Genomic DNA, 18312 nt, shown 5'->3' on the forward strand with positions numbered 1-18312 from the left:
CGCCTATTCATTTAGCAGTAAACATGTAGCCTAGCAACTGACTGTCAATATCAACAGTAGTTGATGAAGTTGTTAATCTCTGGAAGACTGACAGGTTAAGCCAAATTCTCCTATGCAAAACTCTTATTGTCCAAGCCTTACATTAGCCCACAAGGATATCTATGTTCAAAAGATACCACATCTCCTCTACTATTAAAATTAAATGAAGTGTGCTAGAGGCAGGAAAAGGCTATGTGCTCTGCCTGCCATGCATGTTTTGCATGCACCACAGCATCCAGCATTGTGTTTGCAGGATGTATTGACCATTGCTAATTTCCAGAGACAATTGAAGACACTTTTGCATCTGTTCATCATCCCAGAATAAACTATCATATAAGTGCCCGCTGTGCACCAGAATATTGATGAGGTCAGGAGAAACACAAATATCTCCTTTGCTATGTAAATCTGCACTGGAACTGCAAAAGAGAAAGCACGTAGGTATGGATAAAGAGCTTTAATCTGGGGTATTGAGAATCAAAATCAGAGTGAAGGATTTTAAAAGGACTACGAGCAGTTTGGGATAACAAGAAAATAATATGATTTAACCCGCAGTAAATCTCAATACACCAGTATTGAACTAAACAATTTTCTAATCATTTAGTTGTACAGCTCAGAAGTTCCACCAACACAGTACGTGAAAGACACAGACAAGCAGACTAATTATCTGCAAATATACAGCAAGGAGTTTCAGAACAGCAGGAAAAACCTATTGCTTTGTGCCGTCTGCTACAGGCCTGAGCTGGATCAGACTGGTTGCTGAAAGTACCTCCCATCTCACTTTGACACTGACAGCCATGACAGTTGCAGCAGAAATTCTTGAGTGTAAAGTCCTAGAAGAACAGCAATGCCACAATGATTTCGTCCCTTCCCAAGTATTTACAGATGGGGGATTGTTATCATTAGGCGAGAAACTGTGGAATTGTAGAAAGTAGGACTAGGGAGGCTGTCTGCAGGACTTCTTGCTCCAAGACAGAATCAGCTATAAATTGTGTCATTCCTGTTCTTAAAGACCTCCAGCCACAGAGGTAATAAACTGTTCCAGGACTTCACTGCATGAATTATCAGAAAACTGTTTTTTTTTTTTCTTCTAATGTCCAATTTTTCCTAACCACCATTTCATCTCATTTCATCTTACACAAAAAATCCCACCTTATTTCTTCCTCTCTGCACCATACTTTTGCATACTACTGGTAGGACCTCACAACAGCCTTCCCTGAGCTAGACTAAACAGCATCCATCCACACAATCTCTTCATGACAGCCACAACATCTTCACTGGACATGGTGACCATGTCCATTTTCTTGTCTGGTTTATCTCCAAATAGCCGACATCTTTCTAGGAGGACAAGGGTAACGCCAAAGCGGACACTGTTTTGGGAAAACATTGCCAGTGCTAGGCACAGCAGAGGAGTTACTTCACATGTCTTTCAGATTATATTCCTATTTACGCATTCCGTGATGATTCCATTTATGCAACAACATGATATTGACTCATGTTCAGTTTGTAATCCACTATAATCTCCAGAGGTTTTTCTGAGGAGCTGCTGCCTAAACAGTTGTTCCCCATTTTGTATTCCTGCAGTTTATTGTTTCTGATGAACTACCATCCCTCTGTACTTATTTTACAGAGTTTCAGTCTATTCTTCCAGGTCTTTTCCCCCATTTCTCAAGGACATTCTGAACTCAGAAATCTTTGCGTCCTCTTTCACTTTCAGTCTTCTGTAAATTTAACATGTATAATGTGTATTGCATCACTCAGGCCACAGTCTGATGACAGCTGGGCACAGTTCTGCAGAACAGTATTCAATACATCCTTCTGTTTTGATACTCCTTCATCCTCCTGAAAATTATCCTCCAAACCTGTTTCTTCCAGCTAGTTTTGTACCTATTTTACAACAAATTCATCTAGTCCAGGTTTCCCTTGATTCAGAGAATGTCATGTAAGCCAACTTTAAAGACCTCACTATACTCAAGAGACATGATGTCAACTGTTTCTTCCTTTTTCATAAAGTCTGTTACCCTGCTGCACAAGGAAATTCAAGCGGTTTGACAATTCGTTCTTGACAAATCCATGCTGGCAGCTATTCATTTTCTTTTTATCCTTCAGCTGCTTTCAAATGTTTGGTTTGATTTTTTTTTTTTGTTCCAGAATTTTTCTGTGGACTGAAGTTAACACATTGGTCTGTAATTCATTGGCTCCTCTTTCCTGCCCCCCCCACCCCCCCACCCCTGACTCAAAATGATAGACACTATGTTTGCTCTTTTTCCAGCCTCTGGTACCTCATCTATCTCACATGAGCTCTCAGAGATAACACTAATAGCTCTGAGACTGCTTTAGGCAAACCCTTAAATATCCTAGAATGAAGTCCACCACAACCAGTCAATTTGAAAACATCTAATTCATCTGTAACTCCCTAACTTTGTCTTTTCTATTTTGGTCTAAGATTTTATCCCTTTTCTGTTGGATTTAATTCTACTAGTACTATGAAAACTATCAACTTTCTAAATAAAGGCTCAATTAAAAAGAAAGAATGGAAAGGGAGAAAATAAAAAAAAAAAAAAAAAAGGACTCTTCAGAGTCTTCCATTAGTAGCTTGCTTTCTCCTGTAAACAAAGCAAATAATCCCTGTCTAGATTGTCCTCGTATTAATATTTGCTGAGGATGATTCCTCCTCACTTTGGAATCTCTAACTAGTTGCATCTCATCCAGTGCCTGGACCTTCCTGATTTCATCACTACCTGTTTGTGCCATTTTTGGGTACTCATTCTTCTGACATGTTTCCACTTTAACAGATTTCCTTGCTACCTGTGCAGAGCCTGCTCTTTAGACAAGTAAATTTTTATCTTGGGTTTGTCTGTGCTTCTACCATAGTATCATGTCTTTGAGGATCTGGCAGCTAATTCACCTTTACTTTCAATTATTAAATTTGCCTCTGGAGAGATCTTAGCTATCATTCTCTCAAGTCCATTTTTGTTACATTGTTGTTCCTCCTCCATCTCTTCACAAAGATTGTGAAATCTCATTTCATGCTCAATTTCACACAAGTTGCCTATTGCCTTTGTACTCTCAGCTACTTCCCCTTCATTGTCTAAAATTTAAAATATAAAAAAGCCTTTCCTCAGCATGCATTTCTCCATTCTGTAAAACAAACAAATAATCAAGACTAAAACCCAATATCTTCCTAGAACTTGCTGAATCATCCTTTTCCCACTATGGTTTTCCCTCACTGAAGAGATGTCTGCAGGCAGTTAAAGCTTCAGGTGAATGTGAAATTCTCATTAATTTCAGAAAAATCCTAACCCACCCGATCTTCCTGGCTTGGTGGTTTGCAATAGATCATAGGCCCTTTAATCCCTATATATTTTCATTAGATCTCTCTCTCACTCCCACAGTCTGGGCCTCAGGATACGTCCTTATCTTTCCTTTATATTCTCTATTCAATTATCTTTGTTGATCTCTTTCCTTCATACCCCCTCATTAGAGCAGTAAATTCAAGACATTTAGTCAAAAGTTTGCAAGCCTTAAACTTCCATTCATTCTCACATGGAAAGTGCTTCCCCACCTGCCCTCCCCATCACCAGCAACTGCAAGGGTTACAAAGCAGGTCATGCTACATACTACTGCTTGCAAAACTGCCCCAATCAGGAATCCATCAAGTCTTCAGCTTGCATACAGGGGAGAAGCTGCGGTTCTTGTCAGGACAAGCATTCGTTGTCACCTTGGCCAGAGCCTAACACACAGTTCATTTAGTTGGGTCGAACTCCTACCAGCGTTTTCAGATTTATGCTCCAGACATCCTCTGAGACATAACTGGAGCATCTGAACTAGGTGATGAAGAAAATTTAAAGGTTGGTGTCATTTTTGCACCTAGTGCATCCCACACTGTGTTCCTCAGTAATCCCCTGCCAACATAATGTGTGTCAGTGGAGCAGCCTGAAGCCTCACAGGACCCCACACGAGTGAACCTCTGGGAAGGAAAGCAGTTGCCTAACATGACCCTGGATATTTCCTCAAAGAAATTTAGACCAAAACCACCAAAAAACATTCTGTTACTGCTGCCAGACGAGAGGCAGTCCACCCCGTGGCTCTTCCTCGGCATTGCTGCTTGCTCTGCCTGGGGCTCAGTATACAACAGGGCAACATTTACATGTCTGTTTTATCACATCCCATCCCAGGTGAACAGGTTAGCTGCAAAAAAGTCTAAGTTACAGAAACATGCAGAGTTTTTTAGTTTCTTTTATTTTTTTTTTTTCAACTCAAACTTATGCATACTCTCCCTGGTTTAAGTTTTCTAGCCAGTAGTCAACGGAACAGTTCTATCAGATTTTTATTCATGCAAGGAGTTAGCACTTTTATTAGGTATTCATTTACTCATTTAAAAGCTGTTCCATTTAAAAATTATATCCTACCAATATCGTTGCTGCCTGCGTTTATTCTCTTTATATAGGTTATTCTTCTATGAAATATTCATTCAAGTGGGCGCTGCTATATTTAGAATGCAGAGAAGTGTTTTATGCACGTAGTTGCTTTTGTATTCTTGCTATGCAGGCAATATAAAAAAATCCAGCAAACTGCACTCCCATTGTGCTTCAAATTCTAAGCCACATATAAGGTTCAGATAAGATTAAATGTTTTGTTTCTGGCTAAATGGCTTCTGCAGCCATAAAGTTGTCTTTAAAGTTTAGATGCCCAGCTATCTATAGGTTCTGGATTGCATGGACGTGTGTTTTTCAATTCCTTTTCTGATTTTAGATTTGGTATGTAAATTGTTTTAACTAATCAGCTGAGACAAAAAGGTCTACAAATTTTTTTCTTATAAATCTCATCATATTCAGTTGAGTCTTTGGTAGCCTTACACAATTTTACTCTTCCTATATTTCTTTTTATAGTGCACAAATCATGCCAGCTTCAAGTACCTGGTATCTTTCTAACAGAGTCACTTTAAGCTGTTAAAAAATTCTTAACGTAACTTTTTATCCATGTGAAGTTTTAACAGCTGAATTACTACTTAACTCACTTAGTAGATAATTAAAAAAACTTCATGGGAGAAGTATGGACAGTAAAAAGCTTAAGTAAATGTGAGGTCAATATTTTATTTAGTAAGAAAAATTATTTGAGGATCACTCAATATCCTAAGGTTGTAAAGTTTTTCTCTACTTGTGTACACTTTGGAGAATGTTAAGTATAAACTTTCTGAGGTCTTTTATTACTTTGAATTGTGTTACTCTTTTGAGAAATAGCTAAGAAAAAGCTACCTATCAAAAAAAAAAAAAAAAGCAGCATACCTCATTCCCATACATGCAACTGGATGGGATATAAAATTTGAGAACAGCTGTCATTTTCATTAAAATGTTAACATTTTTCTTCACCAACTACGAAGTCCCCTCCAAAATCACGAAGCTGCAGATCACGATTATGAACCATCACCTGAGAACTGGATACCATAATAGCTACTTGGAGACAACACAGGAACTACAGATAAAAGACACTTTATTCACCACCTCCACCTTATGGTAGCTCAGGATTTATCTTCTGAACTCTTATTCTGCATTTTCACCAAAAATCTCAGTGCATTGGAACAGCCTCTGGAGTCTTCTATTTCCAAAAGATGCAGCTATTTGGAAAATAGACTATTTGTTTTCAACTTGAGTATTACACTAAGAAAATCCACTTAAGATATAAATTCATGTCATAACAAAGCCTACAATAACCTAACTTTTATCCTCAAATTACAGAAATTTAAGACAAACTGGTGAGGCAGGATTAAAGGCAGAATAGCATCCAGTGGCATGAGAAAGAATCGTTAAAAATGTGCTCAATAGTCTACCCACTATTAAATGAGTTCATTAAAAAAAGTCAGAAAGAAAACGAATGAAAAATATTTTATTCACTGATTTCCAAAACTGGGATTGCAAGCCCAGAAACAAAAGGAGTAAGAAAAAGAAACATTTACAAACTGCTATATTCATCTTACTTTCTATACTTCCAAGGCTCAGAAAGTGAAGATGCAAAGCCCAAGACAATGAAAAGTACCTCACGTTCTTGATGGCCTTTCCTACTAGATTTGATTCTAAATACATGTGCAACAAAAATTTCTTATGAGCTGAAAATAAGAATGCCATTTGACACAGCCAATGTATTCCCTGCTTCACTGAGAAAGACCTGAGATGTTCCCAGCACAGAGGGTTTTAAAGGTGCTGAACTTTGTGATAGCTGTCTAAAGACTGCTGTTTATAAAGCAAATTTTATCAGAGCATTATGTGCATCGTACAGTAGAGCAAGAATTAAATTGACATCGGTAATATTGAGACTCTTCCATTGACTTGTGAAAACAAATACATGTTTTAGATGGAGAAACAGTTAAAAAAGGAGAACTGTAACTGCCATGAACTGTAAACACAGGCATGGATCTATCTGCAATATCTACTATTCAACACTCTCAGGCTGAGCGCCCAAGTCCAGTGCATGAAAGCTAATACATGCTCTCCCAGTCTCCCACCACGTGTCTTAGGGAGAATCATTCAAAGTTTTTAGACCCCTGCTCCTCCACCGGTACAGGACTGTCATTTTCACTTAACAACTTCCCAGTTCATCTGAGGATTGATTTGATAATCCCCAGACTTTGAAAAAGCAGCTGCATTGGATTAGAAAACCTGATATGGAGTCCAGTGAAGTCAGCTGAGCCTTCTTGCAGATGATGAGAAATAGTGATGGTGAACAACAGTAACCTTACAACATATACGATAGCCTTGTAATCTAATGTGCATATATCACAAATTACCTAGGATTTTTTTTTAATATGTATATATATATAGTATGGATTTGGCTAATGTTACCAATAACTGTTGAAAATAAGGACCAGATATTGTGTCATTTATACAATTTTGTACTGTGTGATAATAGCAAGTTTTACAAGGGATCTTGAATGAGGTTAATAAAAAGTCATCTTGAAATGGAATTGTGTCTCATTCAGCAAAACCAAAACAATTCAAGATTAATTGCATTAGAACACAAACTTAGACAAAGCTTTCTGAGGAGATTAAACCACACCAACCAATGCAACAGAATTTAACAAACAGGCAAAGAGCATCAAAGAACTTGGAGAGAAGAAATCTCCTGTGTTGGAAAGGAAATTAAATACTTCTAGTACATTTTCAAGTGTATGTCCCATCTGTTTTAACATTCGAAGAGACAGGACTCTACAACATCTGTTATAAGACAAATTGCAGCCTAATGGCCTCGCTGCCATAACAGTTTGGTCTTCTGGAATTCATACTCAAGTTCACCTTTTTTTTTAAAGGAAAAGCTATTATTTATCATAAAGAGCACCTCTTTCCAAAGGCAAGAGAACCTCTGTTGGTTTAAAATTTTTGAACAATGAGTAAATACCAAGCCAAGATAATCTTGTGCATTTGCTTCATGGGCTCGCTCTCTTTGTAAACTATTGAATCAGACTGTGAATATGTGAGATCTTCCCTGAAATTTGGACAGCATTTGGATATAAGTCCTCTAAGAAAAAAAATGCTTCAGATTGTTATAGAGGTAATTCGGTCAGGGTGAATTTTTCTTCCTGAGTGAACATTGAGTCATTATCCAGGAAGGTGTCAGAATGAACATTATCTCATTATGTGCTGTCTTTCAGGCAATGGTCATTTAAGGAGGCAATGGTCATTTAAGGTAAGTGATATCACAAGAAAAATCTATAACTGTAATATAAACTGCATAAGGTGCTCCCAGCATGAACCAAGAGGCTTGGCCAAATTCCGCTTCCGGCAATTACTCTGTGTCAGCCTAATAACTCCTCTGCTCCTCCTGCCCAGCCCCCGCAGCTTCAAAGAAACAGTTTTCCTCTTTGTGTCAGTTGGCATCAAACTGATCTTTACTAGGGGTTTGCTACCTGAAACTGCAAAAGGATTCTGCAGCAAAAAGGACAGTAGCAAGCCTTGGCTGCAGCCCTGGTCCAGGGGCACCTGCAGGGCTCTGGCCCCTCCAGGTGACACACAGACCTCCACTCATCACACCAACATGCTAATAAGGGAAGAAACAGCCCCCTTCAGCACCCAGGTGAACTCATACCTGGATACTGAGTGAATAGAGAGTTGTGACATAAATCAGAATATCCAATAGTCTCTGTGTTCTGAAATACTTTACAAGAAATAATTTGCATTACCAGATTGCACAAATGATTTTTTTTTCTTTAAATGGTGCAAAGACAGCTGTACTCATCAGACAAGGTAAGGCACATGCTTCATGTCTAAAGTGCAAAAGAGGTCAAAGAATTGCTCACCACCCCATGAATAAGAACACAAAAGGGCATTGTAAATTCCAAGGCAGAGAACAAAACAAGGAAGGGAGTCAGGTGAAACTGTAGAAATATTACACGTATTAAGTTTAATACCCAGATGAGAATTAGGTTACTACACTGCCTTTCACAAACTGCTACTTTTTTATGTTGCAAATACTTCTCCATGATAGATGCAAATAATTTAATGCTGTCATTAATCTTTCCATTTATATCTTTCTCACTCCTTATGTCTGCTTTCATCGTTGCACTTACCATACTTAAGTATATGTTAAAAAGACTGTCATTTTCCCTTCTGTATCTCCTATTTCTTCAAACAAGCACCCCTGGATTCTGAAACAGAAAATGTTGATTTCTGAAGATTATCTTTTGTCCTTTATTTAAATTGGAGAATACTCTGGGTGAATGTATCCCACTGAAATCCTCAGATAAATTAGGAATATTGAATAAATACATCACTGTTTCCTCTTAAAAATGCTTTTCTTTCAGACTATTAAAAGGATACAAGTAGTCAGTGTAAAAAACATCCCAAAAGAAATTTTTTTCATTAAAGCTTTAACACTGAAATCTTACAATTCTAGTTAGGTACACTGGCAAATTTTAAAATATTTATGTGCCTAAGGACAACTCAGATGTTTTCTGCAAATGTTTCAGGTCTGGGATCTTCCTCTATTGGGAAAGGCTGCACTGAAGAGATAAGCAGTCTTATTTCAAGGAATAACTCATTCACCCAAAATCTTAAAGGCACAAAAGCACAAGGTAGGAGACATTCCAGATGCTCTGCAGCCCTCAGTACAGTATGGACTGCCCGAGAAAAGGAACTCCCACTCCACCTTCCACACTTTCCTGCTTGCAATTCTGGTGCATGGACACCATAGCTCCATTTTGCCTGCAAGTCAATAACACACAAACAGGCTACAGCTGATCATGGCATCAAAAAGAACACTCCAAAACCACCAAGAAAAACAAATAAACAATCAAACAAAACAACAAACAAATAGAGCTGCATCCCAGAGGCAGAGCTTCTCTTCAAGTTTGGAATGATCCAATTTTCTATACCATATTTCTGATATAATTACATATGTTGCACAATCAGTCTAAGCAGCTCAATGTTCAGATTTTATATTGTTTCCAGATTTGTCATTTAGTCACTGTTCAACCTTAATCTAACCACTTTAGCTAAATCTTTCCAAAAGTGACTCTGCTACTGAAGGGGAAGGCATGCTTCCAACACAAGCCTGTGTGACATTACTGATCGTCATCATCCAAAACTCCCACAGTCTTGTCAGATGCCAAAGGAAGTTAAATACCCTCAGACTCTCACAGTATCAGCAAGCACCTCCTTTCACTTCCTTTCAGAGTCCCCAGTCTCTAGCAAAATGATGAGCGCCCAATATTTCTCATCGGAGGTGAGAAACATAACCACGATGAAGGATGATTCTGGGGTCTTCACTTCTCTGGGCCTTTCACTCCCGGTGCCTACAGCTCCTGTGCAGTACTTCAGCATTGAAGGTGAAAAGCAGCACAAACACCTCCATTTATCTAGAATAATTTGTAATTTACGCCTGCGTTTCCCAGGACAAAAATCTATACATTTACCTAGACCCTATCCGCAAACAAATAGCCTATACTACGTGAAATGTTAGAGCAGCAGTTTACGTAAAATAGTATCTCTCAGAAGAACCCTTACATGCAAAGTGCTTGGGATCCTCCTGACATACTCTATGCTCTTCCCATGATTATGCTACCTTTCAGATTACTCCTTTAAAGAGCACATTTAAGAAGCCCTTGTGTAAGTTTTAGTATCAACAAATTAATGTGCTGCACAATACATTTGTACTCAGCAGATTACAATGGTTCTTGATTTTCAACATGTTTATAACTACCTAAAGTTTAGAAATAACTGCAAGTTTATTCAACAAATTTTTTAAGAGTCTGACTTAACTGGGTTCTCATGTAATCCCTTCTCAGACATTAAGGAAAGAGGCATTGTAGCAAATGGGGGATGCAGAAAGCAAGCGCTCACCATAATCCTCTACATATAGCATCAGGAAGAGGTTCCTATAAGACCCTTCTGATTAAGAGTAGTGGGGAACCTACAGCACCACTGCCATTTCATGCGCCTGATACTGCCCTAAGTGAAGTTACTCATGCTGTATACATCAGATATCCAAATTGTTCTGCAAGAGTGATTTACTGTTTCCTTCTCTGAACGGTATTTATTTACACTCAAGTTTGGCCCCGCTTACAGAGGCAGAAAGGTATTTTCCTTCCCAGCCTCCAGTGCACTGATTTCTTTCCATGCCACCCCCCCAGAACAAAATAAATTTCATCTCTTCTCAAAACAAGCTTTCAGTAGTCAAAGTAAACCGAGGTGGCACAAACATAGGAAGGAAGGATTAATTACATGAAAAGCAAGACAAAAAGTTAATTGCCCTTTCATGTCAATACCCATATTGGCAAAACAAAGTCTCATTTTTTATTTGAATGCCACGTGCAAATAAGTCTTCAGAAACGTACACTAGTGAGCTCACTAAAGCAAAGGATAAAGATAAGGCTTATGCAGACAAGTTTGCCAGCTTCGGGGAAAGGAACTAAAACTTTCAGTGTATGGTCATTAAAATTTTTGAAATCTAGGTCCATATTTTCAGCTGCAGCCTGTGGTTGTATGCTGACAGAGGGAAAAAACAACACATTCATATGCACAAATGCAAATTCGGCACGAACACAGCTGGGCCCATGAATAAAATTTGCATGCACAAATTTAGAAGCGAGTTTGAGTCCAGATGAATGATTTGATCGTAAGAGCTTTAAATAAGCGTTTATGTAAGCAAAGATTGGAGCCGGCAACTATTAGAGAAGTGTATTAGCTGAAATAAATTACCAGAGAAAACAGAGCTCTCTTGGATAGTGCAGGCAGCCCTTCTCCCCTTCTCCTTTCCCTGCCAGCTTTTGCAAACACGTTTGAAGTGTTGATAGGGGGATTGCAAGGATCTCTTGCACAAAGCCAGAGCCCAAGCGCTGCAGTGGTCCTGGGGGAGGGCGGGAGCAGCATCTCTGAACACCAGCATCACTCGGCGTTCAGAAACTTTCTGACATCTTAGTCTGGACAGAGGGACGGTGATCACTCCTAGTCTACGCTTTGCCAAAACAAGCAGATCAACTCTATGAGCTGACATTTTTTCACAAGGACAAATTTGCATCACAGCAGCATGCAGCGGGGCAAAAAGCGGGCTTGCTCCACACCCATAGGTACATGCCTTGTGACATGAAGTCACGGCAAAGTGACTCACTGGCATCACCCCAGCACCTTCAGGACATGCAGCATTTGCATTCAAACATATTTCAGCCATCAACCTGGAAGGATGGGGGCAACTGAATTCAAGGCTGACTCCCTTGCCTGCTGCTTAGAAGTCATATCAGAGATTCCTAGGGATAAGTTAAACAGCTAGTTTCTTTAAAAACATGACACAAGCATGGAGTTTGTGAACTTTTTGGAGGGACACTGACTTTGTTCAGCTGCATCTCAAGTGACAGAATAAAACATGATTTTATGTGACTGTGTTTTCTTTTTGCTTGTGAGTAATAGATACATCACTGAATTCCCCTACATACCCCAAAATTATTCTAAGATATTTGACTACAACAGCAGTATCGAGTACCACAGCAGGGTCACCACCACTGAACAACGGGGCTGCAAATCCCTGGAAACACTGGAGAAAGGCCCCATTACAAGGAACAGTCTGGAGCATCCTAGATAAGAGAAGGCTTTCCAGCACAAACCCTGCTCAGACCCACAGCCTCGGACAGGTCAAACCTACCACCATCAGCAGGTTGCAGGGCTTTAAGATAGACTCCTATGGTGCCTTTCCCTATGCACAGCCTGGACAGGACAAGAGTAACTGGGAATCCCAGCAGACAGGCTCTGCTCAGGTGCTAATAGTGGTGACTGCGGCCACTGTGACTACAAAGGTTGACCAGAACATCTTTGCCAGAGCTGTACATCAGCTATAAAAGTATTAATATCCCCGAGAAGAAACGCATCCTGCCACCTGGTAGCCACAACAAGACTGCACATCCCACTCGGCGGGTCGGATGCCTGCGCGCTCCTCACCAGCCACCGCCTCTCCTCCCAGCGCCTCCACTCGGAGTTACACCCAGACACTCGTCCCGCTCCAGCGCGAATATTTCTCTTCTCCCCTAGGAGCAAAGCTCCTTCAACATGTGCCGTCTGCTGTGCCAGCGAGACCTGGCATAGCAGCAGGGTACAAAAGAACATCCCTGACACTCTATGAATATTCATGATTTATGAATATTCATTAAATTAGCATCTTTATGACTGGGCCACCAGATTCACAACTGGCGTCTCTGGAAAGGGGTTATTGTATTTTAATTAAATACCAGACAATTACTAAACAGTTATATTCGCTGGGATTTAACTGATATGAAAGGGATAGGTAGAGAGCTACAAACATTAAGAGAGACTCTCTCTCCACACACATTTAATGCTAATGAAAGTCATGTGTAAGCATTGAAAAGGAAAAAAAATCCTCTATATGAGAAACCAAAATAGCTTCAGATTATCTTTTTAATAGATTCATACTGTGTGGGAACCTTCAGCATTTCCCTGGTGCCTAAGCAGACCAGAATAGCAAAGTAGTTATTATATCTGTCTTCAGTGAAGAGACCACATGTTCACAGATATTTGTACAGCACCTAGCGCAACAGGGCTCTGATCCGTGCATCTGGCATTGCTGTAGTATTTAAATAGCAATAATAACGATATAACGCAATCTTTGTCGATATCATGAGAGAACAATCTAATCTAGTTATCAGATTATAGCTCATTAAATGCCACACAGAAAAGGCTATCAACACTTCTACACATTTACTGTCCTAAAAAGAATTTTAAGCCATTAATTGCTTCCATAACGTGGGGTGAATTTTCAGCATGGTGCCTGGAAAATTAGGCACGCAGGCTGTGTAATTGTTAATGGGAATTGTGACCCAATTTTCACGCCTGGCACTGAAAGTTTGCCCCTTGCAAAATATTTACATAATTTGCTAGTAGATTTGCCATCTTTTGCATGTTAATTTTACTTCAGTGACAATTCCTTGAAAAAGTACCGCCACCAGTGTATTAAGAGTAACTTTGACATTTATATAGTACTTCCTCTGAGTTATCTCAGGCTACAACTTGCAAATCATTACATGCTGAATTTTTAAGGATATGCCGTTAACTAGTATATTCATTACAGGGCACAGCCCTTGCCTGTCAAGGAAGGGAATTGATGACCACTCAGTCGGGCTCTTTTCCATTTGGGCTCTAATTCTGCGGCTCGGTGGGATGTTTTGTAGAACTCACACCTGACCCCCAGTGCTTTTAACATTAACAGATTCACTCGCAATTGCCACGTTTGGTGTTTCAGTGCAGAATCTACCAGCTTCTTTTCTTTCCTATAATGCACACAAGAGTCTGGATTTTACATCTCCAGACCCTTAGCACTTCTCCAAGCTGCCACAAACTGTCTGTGGCAGGGAGGTGGGATCACGTTAAAGGTTCGCAATTTCACACAGCTGTGTCTTTGCCTGGGAGCACAGTGATACTTCGCAGGCAGCTTAAGTACCAGCATCTGTCCTCTTAGCAGCTCTTGACGGTTGTTTGGGTGGCCAGGAGACTACCCATGCTGCCGGGAAGATAGGGACATTTTGTCTCGTTCTCCCCTTCCAGACAGACATCCTTTCTTTTGCTTCAGAGGAAAAGTAGCAGCATGCAGAAGCACATCAAGCCATTTTCAGCTGCTCTGTAGCACTGACACCAGCACAGCTATGAAACAGCAATGAGCTGGAAAAGCATTCTGGGTATAGAGATGCAAATGAGCACACTAAGCCCTTTCCCAAAGGACGCTACACAGGGACCTTTCATAACATAAGGTTTCACTCAAAACACTTAGGGCCCAATTTCAGAGGGCTTGCCCAGGTAGAGCTCCCACACGTCCGAATGCAAGAGATGCACACGGGCCCCAAATCACACCTGCAGAGCACATGGCTCCTGCTCTGGACGCAGGCAGCGAGGCATGCCACATCTTTTCCAATTTGAATATACCCAGCCCAGGCTTCAAATCAGCAGATCTATGAGTGAAATTACAACCAGCCGATATTTCTTATTTGGCAAAGTAAAGGCAGGCATGAATGCAGAGACGGGGACAAGACTTTTCCCTAACCTTTGGCCAAAACTAACAGCAGTGTTCATGCAAACACGTGCTGAGAGGTGTTCCCTCTGCTGACCCCCTTCTGCCACAGCTCCTCCACCCTGCAGCTGCCTGCAGTAACTTGAAGCACTGTGTAGCTACCCAGAACTTGAATCATTTAGACAATCTTTCTACACAAACAGGTAGAAGTTTTCTGCAAACTTATCCTAAATACTGTTTGTAGCTTCCATAAGTACTTATCCATACAGAAGATTTAAGTGAATTTGTTTACATATCGGATGTATCGCTGAACAGCAGGTGATTCAGAGCATTATTCTTCAAAATAGCTAGAAGCAGATATTTATTTGATATTACCAGGACTCCACCTGAATGAAATGGGAGTGTGCATCATGCAACAGAAATGCAGTTCATGCACAGGCTTGGGTGTACACATGACTAAGTTGCAAAGTGATATATATCCTTGGGAAAGGATTCTGTTTCCCTAAACAGAGCATCTACAGTTAACAATCATTCTTTCCTGGTGTTACCCAAACAAGAGGAAGATGTTGCCAACTAGAACCTGGTTTCCAAACTGATGGGTAGGGGAGAAAAAAGGAAGTGGTACTGTCTGCAAAGGCAAGCCTGGGTACATGGCTCTTAAGACAAAGCAGTAAAGCAAGACACTTGCTAGAACTGATTGTCAAGCTGGGAACTGACTGGGATTTTTTGCAGCCTGTTGTACCAGACCAGATCTGCTTAACTTCAGCAGAGCACAGTTCAGCTCAGCTATATTTATGATGAAATATATATGAAAAATGTCTATACTTTCTTATCACACATTCTCTTCAGATAACAGATAATATTTTCAAGCATCTTAGGAGTCTAAAGCTCCTTCCTTAAACTTGATCTAGACTTTTAGGAACATTGCCTTCCAGTGACACTTAAACTCTTGGGGGTGCCTTAAATGACTCAAAAATGAGATTATAGAACCTCTGAAAATACTGCCCTCTGTTCAGAGATGAATTAGTGGTTCAGCCCAGGCCTGGGAAAGAGACTTTTTTTTTTTTTTTTAATTATTATGTTCCTTCTGTGGCCTTGGGAAAATCATTAGTCTCCCTACCTCGGTTTCTTCATCAGTGAAACAATTATGTATGAATTCCACAAGCTGTTCTCAGGATTTGACAGTATTCATTAGACTGAATAAAAATGAATGCCCTAAAGTGTCAACCAGTTTTATTTAGTCAACAGATAAAATCAAGAGACCGCACTAGGGTCTTTACTATACTGCATCCCAGCTCCTAAGAGAGCCTCCAGTCCTTCAGCCACTGCCTTGTTCTCCTGTCACAAGGTCTCCCTGCCACCCTTGGGTTCTCCCTCTTGCTGCCCCTTTTCCACAACAGGAAAAATCCATTTTTTTTTTTTTTTTGACTCTCTCTTCAATATTACCTTCAAGAAGGGGTTTTTCCCCCCGGAACTTTTCCCTGTTCAAGACTCCTACTCGTGTATGGTTGCCCTGGGTCTTGTCTTATTTCACTTGCAATCTGCTCAGGACAGGAAATGGGCCTTACCTATAGCCCGTATCACACACGATATTCCCTTTGGAGTCAGCATAAAGTTAAACATACGTACTATAAGCCTTTGTTGGATCAGGGCCTACACTTATAAAGTGCTGCGTAAGCCTGTGTTGCCACAGCATAGAACTGTTGAGCAAATAAAATATTATAAAATTATTTTTTTTTTAAAAATGGACCTGCCGTTCCATTCACACTGCTCCTCCGAGTTTCATGCAAGAGCAATATTAGATACAAAGCTTCCAGATAGAAGGACTGCAATGGGAAAAACGCTAGCAATTATTCAAAGCAAATGTAATTTTCACACTGACGCTATTTAAAACACTTAGAGGAGAAAACAGTTCATCACACTTGGAAAAAAAAAGAAAAAAAGCGCAATATCTTTTTTCCGCCTCCTCCCCCGCACCTCACACCCCCCCTTTTAACTTTTACTTGAAGTGTTTGAGGATCAAGAGATCTTCCCTTTTCATCGTGAAATAAATCTGACATCACACTCAAAGCTTTTCAGCACTTATCCTGATTAGCCAGATAGTAAGATGTTCTGCAATGGGATCTGACTGGGATTAGCTGTTTCCCTGTTCTCCCCATGTGCTACGTGCTGCCCCATGTTCCACGGTGCCTTTTGTTGCTCCGGGATGCCAAGAGCAGTTCTCTCCCATCCCCAACAGTGAAGTTTTGCTATGGGAAGTTATTGAGGTTGCTTTCTGTGGCAGAGAGTGTAGGCACCCATTCATTAGCTATTAAAGCTTTCATTTCCATAACAAAACTGAACACTCAGCAGACTAAAGTTGTATGCAAAATATGTTTTATTAGTAACAAGTGATTTCCTGGGGGCATCAGTAAAATTCTACATGATAAACCTGTCTAGCTGGTGGGGACATATAACATGTGAAGAATACCTGGATTATTTAATCTGAGTCAGCCAGATTGCTTGGTGGGAGCCAGCACCTGCCATGTGGGATTGACCCTACTTGGAGGTATGGCACACAGACCTGCTATACTCTTTGACTTTAAACATCCCTGTAGTCCAGTGACATACGTACACACGTGGCTGCAAGTCAAAGAGGTCTGAGGGAAAAGAAGAAAAGGAAAAAGTAAAAGAGAAGGAAAAAAAAAAACCTATTTATGTAACTAATTCCACTCATCCTTGGGGCATAAGATCACACCCATTTAGCCTTATTTGGGAGTTTTCAGGGCCTTATGTATTTGTTCAAGCCAGACCCCAAAGGAATTGCAAACAGAAGAAAAGCACTATTCCAAGGCTCTCTCCATATCTAACACTTCTTTCAAATCCATCCCAAAACCTGGGATATACCTTCTCTGACACACATACCTGCACCTGGCGCTTCCCAAACTGAGGAAAACTGTTTCAAATCACACCACTTCTTATATCAAACACAAACCATTCTCATTTCATCTTCCTTTAAATACCAAATAAAGCACAATATCCATAAACAGATTAAATGTATGTTTTAGGAAGCTGTACTGTTTTCCTTCTAGAGAAAGAAAAGAAAGAAAATTGCACAAAATGTAACAGCCACACTGCCCAGTGAGTGTCTGGAAGTATTCTGGGTGCTGTGCTGACAAAGGGAAATGAGGATTGAACCTAAAGACAAGAGGAGCAAAGGGACTGAAACATCTGAAACAACTTTCAAACATACATTTGTAACAAATGCCAAGAGGTTGGGAAGTCTTTGAGCATACACAAAAACTCACATTCTCTTGTCATCGTATTGTTTCCCCACACCAGCTCTGCCAGGGGCAAAGGACCTTCCCCAGGGTCAGCTCATTCAGTTCACAGATGCCACGCTTGGCCCCTCCTTGTGCAAGACTTCAAACAGCGCAGAGATCATCTCAAAACATCAGTGTAAAACACCAGCTAATTAGCACTGCTTCTCGCTCTCAATACCAAGACCAAGTTTAAGCATTTTTTCAAAATAGATGTTCTAGTTCATCTAGTTATTGAACTAGATGCAATCCTTTATATGCAAGAAGCCAGAACACACTGTGACAGTGACCTTTTACAGTCTTAAAATCGCTGAACTTTAAAAATTTGGGCTGGCACCTGCTACAGATTCATGATCACCCTCGAGCCACAAACAGTGGGAAAAAGACTTGAGTAGGAGGATAGTAGGAAGCTATGGAAAGTAGTTCACTTCTCTTCAAGAAAAAACACAAATCCATTTAGTCTTTATGGGTATATCACTTG

Source organism: Tyto alba, unplaced genomic scaffold (assembly GCF_018691265.1).
Source record: "Tyto alba isolate M040663 unplaced genomic scaffold, T.alba_DEE_v4.0 Super-Scaffold_7, whole genome shotgun sequence".
NCBI lineage: Eukaryota > Metazoa > Chordata > Aves > Strigiformes > Tytonidae > Tyto > Tyto alba.